This window comes from Herpailurus yagouaroundi, unplaced genomic scaffold (assembly GCF_014898765.1).
Source record: "Herpailurus yagouaroundi ecotype Mexico unplaced genomic scaffold, PumYag 100, whole genome shotgun sequence".
In the NCBI taxonomy this organism is placed as follows: Eukaryota; Metazoa; Chordata; class Mammalia; order Carnivora; family Felidae; genus Herpailurus; species Herpailurus yagouaroundi.
Genome location: NW_024412391.1, coordinates 67,700,050 through 67,712,747, shown reverse-complemented (window position 1 = coordinate 67,712,747; position 12,698 = coordinate 67,700,050). Strand labels below are relative to the sequence as shown.

The 12,698-nt window shown below is 35.1% G+C and overlaps 1 long non-coding RNA gene across 1 annotated transcript in view; it reads left to right on the top strand.

Moving 5' to 3' along the window:
• Nucleotides 1–12,698, top strand: part of LOC121028759 (uncharacterized) — a 107,581-nt gene that overhangs the window by 48,602 nt on the left and 46,281 nt on the right. Inside the window, exon 2 of the long non-coding RNA XR_005789423.1 lies at nucleotides 8,906–8,984. This is a non-coding gene — a long non-coding RNA (uncharacterized LOC121028759). The remainder of the gene's footprint in view (nucleotides 1–8,905; nucleotides 8,985–12,698) is intronic.

Sequence of the window (12,698 nt, the reverse complement as noted above, 5' to 3'; positions counted from 1 at the left end):
GATTACTCTTCTGATCACATGGCTGATGGGGAACTAGCTTGCCATTGCTGACACCATCACAGGAGTATAATACTGCATATCGATAGCTCAGGAAAATATCAAAATTCAATTTTGAGGACAATTTTTACTGAATGTGTATCACTTTTGAGTTTTCTGTTTTTATACCAGTGTAGTTAACATACAATGTTTATATTAGTTTCAGGTGTACAATATATAGTAACTCAATTTTATACATTACTCAGTGCTCATTATGGTTAGTGCACTCTTTAATCCCCATCACCTGTTCCACCCATCGCCCCACCTACCTCCCCTCAGGTAACCATCAGGTTGTTCTCTGTAAACTAAGTCTGCTTCTTGGTTTGTCTGTCTGTTTTTCCTTCATTTATTTTGTTTCTTAAAGTACACATAAGAGTGAAATCATGAGTGTTTTTCTCTTTTTTCACTTAGCATTATAATTTCTAGCTGTATCCATACTGCACATAATATTCCATTGTGGGTATTTATATATACACACACACATACATACATACCACATCTTTTGTATCCATTCAACTATTGATAGATACTTGGGCTGCTTCTGTTATATGTCTGTTGTAAAGCTGCAATAAACACAGGGGTGCATGTACACATTGAGTTATTGTCTTTGTATTTTTTAGGTAAATACTCAGTATTGTGATTACTGGATTGTAGGGTACTTCTTTTTTTTTAATATAGGAAGAAACTCTATACAGTCTTTCACAGTGCCTGTACCAGTTTGCTTTCCCACCAACAGTGCACAAGTATTCCTTTTTCTCCACAGCCTCACCAACACTTGTTATTTCTTGTGTTTTTATTTTAGCCATACTGACAGGTGTGAGGTGATATCTCATTGTAGATTTGATTTGCATTTCCCTGATGATGAGTGATGTTGAACATCTCTTCATGTGCCTGTTGGCCATCTGGATGTCTCTGGAGAAATGTCTATTAATGTCTTCTGCCCATTTTTTAATTGGATTCTCTTTTGGGTGTTGAGTTGTATAGGTTCTTCATATATTTTGAATACTAATCTTTTATTGGATGTATCATTTGCAAATATCTTCTCCCATTCTGTAGGTTGTCTTTTAGTTTTATTGATTGCTTCCTTCAATATGCAGAAGCTTTTTGTTTTGACAAGTCCAAATAATTCATTTTTGCTTTGATTGCCCTTACCTCATGTGACATAGCTAGAAAATGTTGCTATTGTTGATCTCAGGAAAATTCCTGCCTGTGCTTTTTTCTAGTATTTTTATGGTTTCAGGTCTCACATTTAGGTCTTTAATCAACCTTGAATGTATTTTTGTATGTGGTGTAAAAAATTGGTACAGTTTCATTCTTTTGCACACAGCTGTCCAGTTTTCCCAACACCATTAATAGAAGACACTGTCTTTTTCCCGTTGTGTATTTTGCCTCTTGTCCAGGATAAATTGACCATATAATCACAGGTTTGTTTCTGGACATTGTATCGTGTTCCATTGATCTAGGTGTCTATTTTGTGCCAGTATTACACTGTTTTGATCACTGTAGCTTTGTAATATAATTTGAAGTGCACAATTGTGATGCCTTCAGCTTTTTCTTTTTCAAGATTGGTTTGACTATTTGGGGTCTTATGGGGTTCCATAAAAACTTTAGGATTATTCTAGTTTGTGAAAAAAAGCTTTTTGGATTTTGATAGAGATTGCATTAGACAAGAAGATTGCTTTAGGTAATATAGACATCTTAGCAACATTTATTCTTCCAATACTTGAGCATGAAATATATTCCATTTGTGTCTTCTTCAATTCCTTTCATCAATATTTTATAGTTTTCAGAGTACAGATCTTTTAATTCCTTGGTTAGCTTTATTCCTAGATATTTTATTATTTTTGGTGCAACTGTAAATGGGATTGCTTTCTTAATTTCTCTTTCTGTTGCTTCATTATTAGTGTATAGAAATGCAATGGATTTCTGTACAATAATTTTGTATCCTGAGACCTTATAGGATTCATGTATCAGTTATAGCAGTTTTTTGGTGGAGTATTTACAGTTTTCCATATATAGTATCATGTCATCTCCACACAGTGAAACTATTACTCCTTCCTTACCAGTCTGGAGGTCTTTGACTACTTTTTGTTGTCTGATTGCTGTGGCTAGGACTTTGAGTAACATATTGAATAAAAGTAGTGAGAGTGGACATCCTTGTCTTATTCATGATGTTAAGACGAAATTCAGTTTTTCCCCATTGAGTATGATGTTAGCAGTGGGTTCTTCATAGAGGATGTTTATTATATTGAGGTATGTTCCCTCAAAACCTACTTTGTTGAGGGTTTTATCTTGAAAGGATGTTATACTTTGTCTAATGCTTTTTCTGCATCTATTGAAATAATCATATATATGTTTTTTTAAAATTTCTCTTGTTGATGTGATGTATCACATTGACTGATTTGTGAATATTGAACCATCCTTGCATCCTGGGAATAAATCTCACTTGATTGTGGTGAATGATTTTTTAATATATTGTTGGATTTGGTTTGGTAATATTTTGCTAAAGATTTTTATATCTATGTTCATCAGAGATACTGGCCTGCAATTTTTTTATAGTGTCTTAATTGGGTTTCGCTATCAGGGTAATGCTGGCCTCATAGAATGCATTTCAAAGTTTTTCTTCCCTTCTATTTTTTAGAAAAGTTTAAATAAGTATTAACTCTTTCTTAAATATTTGGTAGAATTCACCTGTTAAGCCATCTGGTCCTAGACTTCTGTTTGTTGAAAGTTTAATTACTGATTCAATATCATTGCTGGTAATAAGTGTGTTCAAATTTTCTATTTTTTCTTCAGTTTGGGAACATTATGTTTGTAGGAATTTATCAATTTCCTCTAGGTTGTCCAATTTCTGTATAATCTTTCAGAATATTATATAATCCTTTATATTTCTGTGGTGTTGGTTATTTCTCCTCTTTCATTTGCGATTTTATTTGAGTCCTCTCTTCTTTTTGATGGGTCTGGCTAAAGGCTTATCTATCAATTTTGTTGATCTTTTTAAAGAACTAGCACCTAGTTTCATTGATCTGTTCTATTTTTATTTTGTTTTTAGTTTATATTTCATTTATTTTTGCTTTAATTTTTCTTATTATTTCCTTCTACTGGTTTTAGGTTTTGCTTGTTCTTCTTTTTCTAGCTCCTTTCGGTGTAAGGATGGGGTATTTGATTTTTTTTAATATCTTGAAGTAGGTCTGTATTGCTACAAACTTTCCTCTTAGAATAAGTTTTGTCACATCTTAAAGATTTTGGAATGTTGTGTTTTCATTTTTATTTGTCTCCATATATATTTTTTTTATTTCCCCTTTGAGTTTTCATTGACCCATTCATTTTTTAGTAGCATGTTATTTAACCTCCATGTATTTGTGGTCTTTTCAGATTTTTTCTTGTGGTTGATGTCTGGTTTCATAGCTTTGTTGTCAGAAAAGTTGCATGGAATGACTTCTATCTTGTTAAATTTGTTGAGAGTTACTTTGTGACCTAATATGTAATCTATTCTGGAGAATGCTTTATGTACATTTGAAAAGAATATACTTTTTTTAAAATGCTATTTTTTAAGATGGAGTGTTCTGAATGTAACTGTTTCCTTGTTGATTTGGTATGTGGATGATCTGTCCATTGACTAAATAAAGTCTTAAGGGGTGCCTGGGTGGCTCAGTTGGTTAAGCGTCCCACTTCAACTCAGTTCATGATCTCACAGTTCGTGAGTTTGAGCCCCATATCAGGCTCTGTGGTGACAGCTAGGAGCCTGGGGCCTGCTTCAGATTCTGTGTCTCCCTCTCTCTCTCCTCCTCCCCCACTGACGCTCTGTCTCTCAAAAATAAATATTAAAAATTTTTAAATAAATAAATAAATAAATGGAGTGTTAAAGTGGCCTAGTACTATTTTATTATCAATTATTTCGCTTATGTTTATTTTAACTGCTTTAAGTATTTGGGTGCCACACATTGGGTGCACAAATTTTTATAATTATTATAACTTCTTGCTGGATTGTCCTCTTAATGATTATATAGCATCCTTTTTTGTCTCTTGTCACAGTCTGCTTAAAGTCTATTTTGTCTGATATAAATATTGCTACCTCAGCTTTTTTTTCACATCTATTTGCTTGATAAATATTTCTCCATCTCCTCACTTTCAATCATGCCTATATCTTTAGCTCTGAAATGAATCTCTTGTAGATATAGATGGGTCTTTTTGTTAATCCATTCCATCACCCTATATATTTTGATTGGAGTATTTTGTACATTTACATTCAAAGAAACTATTGATAGGTATGTATTTATTGCCATTTTGTTACTTGTTTTATGATTGTTTTTATAGTATTTCATTCTTTTCATCTCTTGTTATCTCTTGGTTTGCTGGCTTTCTTTAGTGATATACTTGGATTCCTTTCTCTTTAATTTTTGCATGTCTATTACTCATTTTTTATTGCTGGTTACCATTCAGTTTGTATATAACATCAATATATAGCAGTCAATATTAAGTTGATGGTTGCTTAAATTTGAACTCATTCTTTACTCCTCCTCCCATATTTTAGGTGTATGGTGTCATACTTTTTATTTGGTGAGTCCTTTGACTGATTTTTATAGATACATTTATTTTACTGTTTTTATGTTTCCTACTTACCATACTCTTGCTTATGGTCTTTTCTTTCTACTCAAAGAGTCCTCTGAAGCATTTCGTAGTGGACTGGCTTAGTGGTCATGAATTCTTGTAACTTTTGTATGTCTGGGAAACTCTTTATGTCTCCTTCTATTTGGAATGATAGCCTTGCTGGATAGAGTATTCTTGGCGGCAGATTTTTCCCATTTAGCACCTTGAATATATCATGCCACTTCCTTCTGGCCTACAAAATTTCTGCTGAAAAATCTGCTGACAGGCTTATTGGTCTTCTCATGTATGGAACTACTTTCTTTCCTCTTATCTCTCTTAAAATTACCTCTTTAACAGTATATTTTCCCATCTTAACGATTATGCCTTTTGGTGTAGATATCTTCGAATTGATTTTGTTGTACTTCCTGGATCTGGATTTCTGTTTCTTTCCTCAGATTAGGGAAGTTTTCAGCTATTAATTCTTGAAATAAATTTTCTGTCCTTTTTTTCTTTTCTTCTGAGATTTCTATAATGTGAATGTTATTATGCTTGAGAGTATCACTGAGTTGCCTAAGTCTCTTCTCATTTTGCATTTTTTTCTCTCTACAGCTTAGCTTGATTACTTTCCATTACTCTGTGCTCTAATTCACTGATATGTTCTTCTATTTCACATGGTCTACTCTTTATTCCATCTAGTGTATTTTTAATTTCATTTATTGTGTTCTTCATGTCTGATTGGTTATTTTTTATCTCACTGTTAATGGTCTCACTGATGTCCTCCACTCTTCCCAAGTCCAGTGAGTAACTTGTTGAACATTACTCTAAATTACCTATTAGGCATTTTACTTATATCAATTTGGCTTAGGTCTCTTGCTGTGATTTTGTCCTGTTTTTTTCTGTTTGTTTTTTTTTTGTTGTTGTTTTTTCATTGTTTTGTTTTTGTTTTTTTCATTTAGAACCTATTCTTCTGTCTCCTTATTTTTTCTAAATCTCTGTGTCTGTTTCTGTGTGTTAGGATCTTAGGAAAGACAGCTACATCTCCTGCACTGGAAAATAATGGCCTTATCAAGAAAAGGTCCTGTCATGTCCTGCTGTGTATTGTCCCCTATTCACCAGAACCTGGAATTTCTGGGGTATCTCCTATGTGTGTTGCATGTGCCTGCTATTGTGGCTCACCCACGTTTTCCTTCAGACAGTTGTCGGCAATTGCTCCCTTGCCTTTGTGGGCACAGTGCTTGGTCCCTGTGGTGTTTGTAGGCCAGTCTGAGGCTGCCTTGGGCTTGAGTTGAGTCAGACAGGTGTTTGCCAGAGATGCAATAGCACCAAACTTAAGAGTGCTTTCCCTGTGTTGTTCCTAATAAGCTTTCTTTCGTGGGCAGTGAATCCAGTTTTCTGCCTCCTGCCCACTGCTGGGGCTGCTGTCTTACTAGTGTGAGTGGGATTATCTTTCCCTCTTCCTAGTGCAGTAGTTACTTGGGAGTGGTGCTGGCCACTGTAGGGGATGCTTGCACACTGCCAGGCCTGTGGCACCACCCTGTTTGGGATCTGGCCAAGACAAGACTGTATTGGAGAGGGTGGACCCCCGGAAGCACAGTGCAGGGGTGATGCAGTCGGGCGGCAGTGCTAACAAGTTAGGTACTCAGTCCCTCAGGTGGTCATGTATTTACTCTGGGGAGTGGGGTAGGAAATGGCATCTGCCATTTCCTTTGTTCCTGGAGGAGGTCCATGGAGATGTCTGTCCTACTGGGACTGGCTCTGGGATTAGTAAATAATTCTCCTTCCCATATGCTGCAGGCACCTTTCAAACTGCTGCTTCCATGCTGTTATCTCCATGGGCCTTTTTTTGTGTTTTCTCTTTAAGGACATATTCTCAGTTTCCTATCATCTTCCTGGCTCTCCTAAAGCATAGCCTGCTGATTTAAAAAAAAAATCTTTATTTATTTTTGAGAGACAAAGAGAGTGCAAGTGGGGGAGGAAGAAAGGGAGAGGGAGACACAGACTCCAAAGCAGGCTCCTGGCTCTGAGCTGTCACCACAGAGCCCAATGTGGGGCTCAAACTCACAAACTGCAAGTTCATGACCTGAACCAAAGTTGGACCGAAGTTGGATGCTCAACCCACTGAGCCACCCAGGCACATCCCCCCTCCCCTTTTTTACTTCTGGGCTTGAAGTCCCACTGCTTTTAAGAACTCAGGAAATTAGCCCTTCTGGTTTTCAAAGCCAAATATGAAAATTCATATTCTGGGTGCCCTCGTGTGAAAATCTGTTTCTTTCCCCTTTCTGCCTCAGTGGCATCCCTCCCCCTCCCTGAACAGTCCTAGGAGTCCATTTAGCTCCTGACTATGTCTCTGCCTTTCTTACCCTCTTCACTGTGGCCTCATCTACATTTAATTGTGGAGTTCATTCTGCCAGTCATTGAGTCATTTTATAGGTTATTTACACTGATGTGAGTGTTATTTTGTTGTATTCATTAGGAGGAGGTGAGCCCAGGTTTCTCCTCTGCCATTTTCCCTGGAAGTCCTAATTAGCCTTCTATATATATATAGAAGCCTTCTCTCTCTCTCTCTCTCTCTCTCTCTCTCTCTCTCTCTCTATATATATATATATATATATATATATATATATACACACACATATATATAATCACTTTTGTACTATCGTAAAATCAAAAATTCATAGTTGAACAATTATAATTTGACCATCTGTACTAAATGCCTATAATATGCAGCTCATTGGACAGAAATAAACTTTCCTATTGAAACAGCATCATGCCACTCTTTTTTTTTTTACTTTTTTGAGCTCCCTATTTTTTTCCATAATAATAAAGAAGTGTTCTCTCTCTAAGGGAAGCAATTTATGACAACAGGAAAAGGGATCTTTAATGTGAAATTTCATAAAAATGGAAAAATTATTTATATACATTGACAATAACCACATACAAAAGAACATCATATTTTAAAATGAATTTGAATAAAAAATAGAATTCTAATACTAATTACAAAGTGTTCTGACAAATGCAATGGGGAAAAGTTTTAGTCTGGGTGACAGAAGAACCAGTCATATTCTTTTCTGGATTTTGAGGCTTTGGAGTTGTGCTGGGACAAGGGTAGTAGTAACTGCCACATTGCACAACTTCAGAATGCTCCATTCACATAGTGTTGTATGTTAATATCACCCCCTGCTGTTGTGCATTGAATGCAGCCTGCATAGGAAAAAGTAGCAATCTTACTGCTGATATTTTTCTTTAAAGCTTGTTCTATGATTCTCTGCACTGGATTTGGCTCTTTGCTTTTGTATTCTTGGTCTACACTCTTGCAGTTTTTCAAAGCTGACTTTAGCATAGCAGCTTTGATCCCTTCAATGTTCTCTTCAAAATGCTACCTACATGCTAAGCCCTATGTCTTTCATATAAGGTCTTGTCTGTACCAGCATTAAGTTTCCTCCATTTGGTTCATGTTCTTCACTATAAAGGAGATAACTTCATTTCCTTAAACAGAAAGAACCACTTTCCAAGTAGAGCCATAGCTAACACTATATTCTGACATGCAACTTCTTGATACTACTGGATGAATATTAATGCTGTTCTCTATCAATATCAGTCAATATTTTTACAATTTTGCAACACATGGCATGCTACAATTATATGGCAATACTAACATGAATTAAATCTAGTCTCTATCTTCGAATTGCTTATAGTCTCCTAAAAGAGGACGACAGGATCCTAGAAAATTAACTCAGCATAACTTCCTTGAGGGGAGTATGATTTCACTGGCTCTGTGAGGGCATGAGTTCCTATTCTTCATGTTCCCAGCCTCTAGCACATGCTTTATTATTTGGTGATTTAAAAGATACTATTCTAGTGGTGCCTGGGTGGCATAGTCAGTTAAGCATGGACTCTGGATATCTGCTTAGGTCATGATCTCAGAGTCGTAAGATCAAGTCCCCATGCTACACTGAATGTGGAGACTGCTTGAGATTTTCTGTTCCTTTCTCTCTCTGCCCCTCCCCTGCTTGTGCTTGCTTGCTCTCCTTTTCAAAATAAATAAGCCTAAAAAGATGTTATAGCACATGAATAAAAGGCTGTATTAGCCTATCAAGTAACAGCTTGGTTGAAATTAAGAAAAATTCCAAAGAAGAAAGAGTATTCAATCCTAGCTTTGCAAAATAAGATACTGGTAGGCAGAGAAGACAAAAGAACATTCCTGGCATAGATAATACAATAATAGCATGAACAAAGTCATATATACAAGTTATCTCTGCCTGGTGCTCTCTTTCCCCAGATACCATGTCTCACTCTACTTCGTTCAAGTGTCAAATGCCACCTTACTAGAGAGAGACTCCTTCCTTGATGACTGTTTTGTAAGTAGCTTTCTATCCCTCTTTCCTTTACCTCATTTGAAAATTTATTTATTACTAACTTACACATATATACATTTTATCTATTGTTTAGGTGTCTGTTTGCCCTGATTTAAATATAACCTCCATAAGTTAGAGAAAATACTATTTAGTTTGCCTACTGGTAAAGCCTCAGATGCAAGAACAATGACTAATGCAAAGGAGATGTTGTGTTTTTGTTTTTAAGGCAGTGAGGCAGGTAGGAAGGAATAATTGATTGGGAGTCATGACTATTAAGGATAGCTTTAATTAAGCAACTTTCTCTCCTCTGGTTCAGCTCAATGGCAAACAAACTAAATACTTGGTCACCACATTCACCACTGAAGAGATTCCCAGACTTACCACCACCATTTCTCCACAGAGGCTCTCTACCTTCCCCAAAAGAACAGGCACTTCACTTTGATAAGTTGCTAATCCTTTCACATTAGCAGATCCAGTCATTTTCAACCATACTTTTGTACTAGCAGAGAGATGATCTTTGCAATAGAAATAAAAACTTGCATGATTCTGGTTGTATCTGAATGAACACTGCCCTGTGAAATTGCCTTTGGTGCTACTTGTAAATGCTATATTTCAGTTTCATGACCTGTATCTATAATCAGCATCTCTGATAAGATTTGCCTTCCTTACTCGTATCCATTTCAATGTTCACGTCTTTATTATTCTTCTTAGGTATGCCTTCTTGCAAAGCAAATTCTACACCTCATTTCACCTACATTTGCCCAAGCACAGGTAACTATTTCATTGCCTCAAACAGCTCTCTGAACCCAATCATGCGCTGCTTTGTTTAATATTTGTAGTGTCATGCCTGTTTTCTGCATGGATTACCTATCACTATTTTTCTTAAGACTCTGTTTTCATCATGTCTGCTTATCTTGAACCAGTTTTTGAAGGATTTTATATGTTGAAGTTCAGTCTTAAAGTTTAGCAAAGCTCTTTAGTTATCCAAATGAGCTGTAAAAGGCTAGTCTTTAAACCTACCCTCTCTAACGCACAACTTGGCTTTCTTATCAAATTTAAACTGGCTTAGAAACAGCAGAGTGGAAGTGAGTCACACTAACTGCAATGTGTCAACTGATATTCTAAGTCAGCTGCTTTACCTAGTATCTAAGGAAGCAGGGCTAGCGGACACCTTTCATAGAGCATTTTTTCTCTAAAATTTTTGTTCTGACCTGGAGGTAAAACATAGCAGTCAAATCTCAAAACACTGGCTAATTCAAGACAAATTTATTATATGACTATTATAGGACAAATTATTATATGACATACAACAATGTAAATCTAGATATATAAAACTATATGAAAATATGTATACATATACACTGTATTGAGTCTCTCCTTCCGAGAATATGGAAGCTATTTATTCAGCTGTCTTAAAATATTTTTCAATAAAGTTTTTAAAAATTGGCAACAATCACATTGCTTAGAAGTGTGACAAGATCTGAGAGCTAGTAAGCAGAAATCTCAGAAACAAACCTCTCATGGGAGTTTTTGAATAATCAAATATTTGTGCTTACACGTCTGACTAGACTACAATGGAAACATATTTTTCTCTGTTCCTCAAGTGCTCAATGGAATATGAGCTGTAGGCTCATAGTTTCCAGGCTATATTCACTAAAGACTGCCTGAGAAGTTAAGAGATATGTCAAAATCAGACATTTCACCAGAGGCAGTATTAGAAATCAGAACTTTTGTGATTTCAGTAAGCAATTCCAGCACCCAAGTCTGCCATGCTTAATAAATATGTCCACATTTGACTCTTGAACAACGATGGGAGTTAGAGGGAGGTTGACCACCCCTGATGTAGGTTCAAAATCTGCATATAACTTCTGACTCCTGAAAATCTTAACTATTAATAGCCTACTGTAGACCAGTAGCCTTACCAATAACAGAAACAATCGATTAACATGTTTTATATATGTATTATATGCTGTATTCTTATAATAAAATAAGTTAGAGAAAATAAAATCTTAAGGAAATTATAAGGAAGAGAAAGTACATTTATAGTACTGTATTTATTGAAAAAAATCTGCATACGCAGACCTGCATGGTTCTAACCATGTTGTTCGAGAGTCAACTATATATGTTTCGATGACTGGATTAATGAGTTTAAATTTATTCTGTGAGTCAGTTCATTTTTAGAATTAGATTTTGCAGATGTGACATTCATAATATGTAAAAACTTCTTTGGACACAAAGTATATCCCCAAAATATGACATAGATCTGGTGGCTTAAAAATAAGTCTAGATCGTACCAGTGACATCTTGAAGTATAAGGCCCTTAAACCTATCACCTATTCTGAGCTTCTCAGTCAATAAGAAAACTTTTTTACCCATTTGTGGATAAAAAACCCATTTTCATGTTTTTAACCAAGTATAATCCACTTTATTATCATGCTTGTCCAAATAGAATTTTCCCAATTATTCTTTAAAAGCCTATGCAGTAAAACAGATTCAGCCAGAACACACTATTATACCTTTGCAATGCACTTTTATACTTCGAGATATAAAGAACTTGATTCCCTAGTCATGTCAAGAGAAGCATTATTACATTCCTGTCCTTACCTTGTGTTCACATCAGTGAGATGAGCTTTTGCTTCAATGCTCTGTGTAGTCCAAAAGCCCATCAGTTTTGATTACATGAGTTCAAATAATGATTTTAGAAAGTGAGGAGTTAATGATCTAAAAAGGTAGGAGGCAGGGAAACCAGAAACTGTAGATATATCGAGGGTCATAAAAATAACACAAGATTTAGATTTAAAAAAAAAAATTTGGTTCAAATCACATCTCTTACATGCTGAAAACTCATGGGCTAGTTCCATGGAACTCCACTGGAATTTGTCCAATGGAGATATATTTCTGTAAAAACTAAATTAGCACTTTCTGTTTATTTCAAGCATACTGAGGTTCAATAAAGTAGCTACCAGCCACTTGTGGCTATTGAGCGCTTGAAATGTAACTAGTCTGAATTATGATATACTGGAAATATTAAATACTTCTCAACTATTTGAAGACTTAGTGACAAAATAAAACATCCCATTAATAATTTTACATTAATTGGATGTTGAAATGATATTTAGATATATAGGGTTAAATAAGATATATTATTATTAAACTTAATTTTTTCATTTACTTTATTAATATCATTACTACAAAGTTAAAAATTAAAAATATTTCTGTTGTACAGATCTGCCCCGTATGTTTGCTCTTTTGTCGCCACTAGACTAAAGTTATTCTGAGAGGAGGGATTTTATCTTCCTTATCTTACTGTACTACTAACTGGTGAAAATTCTGACATAAATATAAGTATATATATATAATTTACATTGAATGAATATAGTAACTTTAATCCTGAGTTTTTAATGCAGTTTCCTAAAGAAGTATCATTGTCGCTATAAGCAGACAAATTCAAACCATCCTCCCTTTATTTTCTATCCCATTTGTTACTCAGAGTTCCAAACAACATTTGTTTTGGTCTCATTGTTGTATACAGCCCACGGGTCAAAGGAGAAATTATGAACAAAATGAGAAAATATATTGAATTAAATGCAAGTTAAAACACGACCTATCCAATTTTCAAAAATGGATTTTAATCAGTGCCTAGAAGAATATTTATGGAAAATAAAGTTTAAATTAGAATCTAAACCTCCACATTAAAAATGATTTTAAAAAACCAAA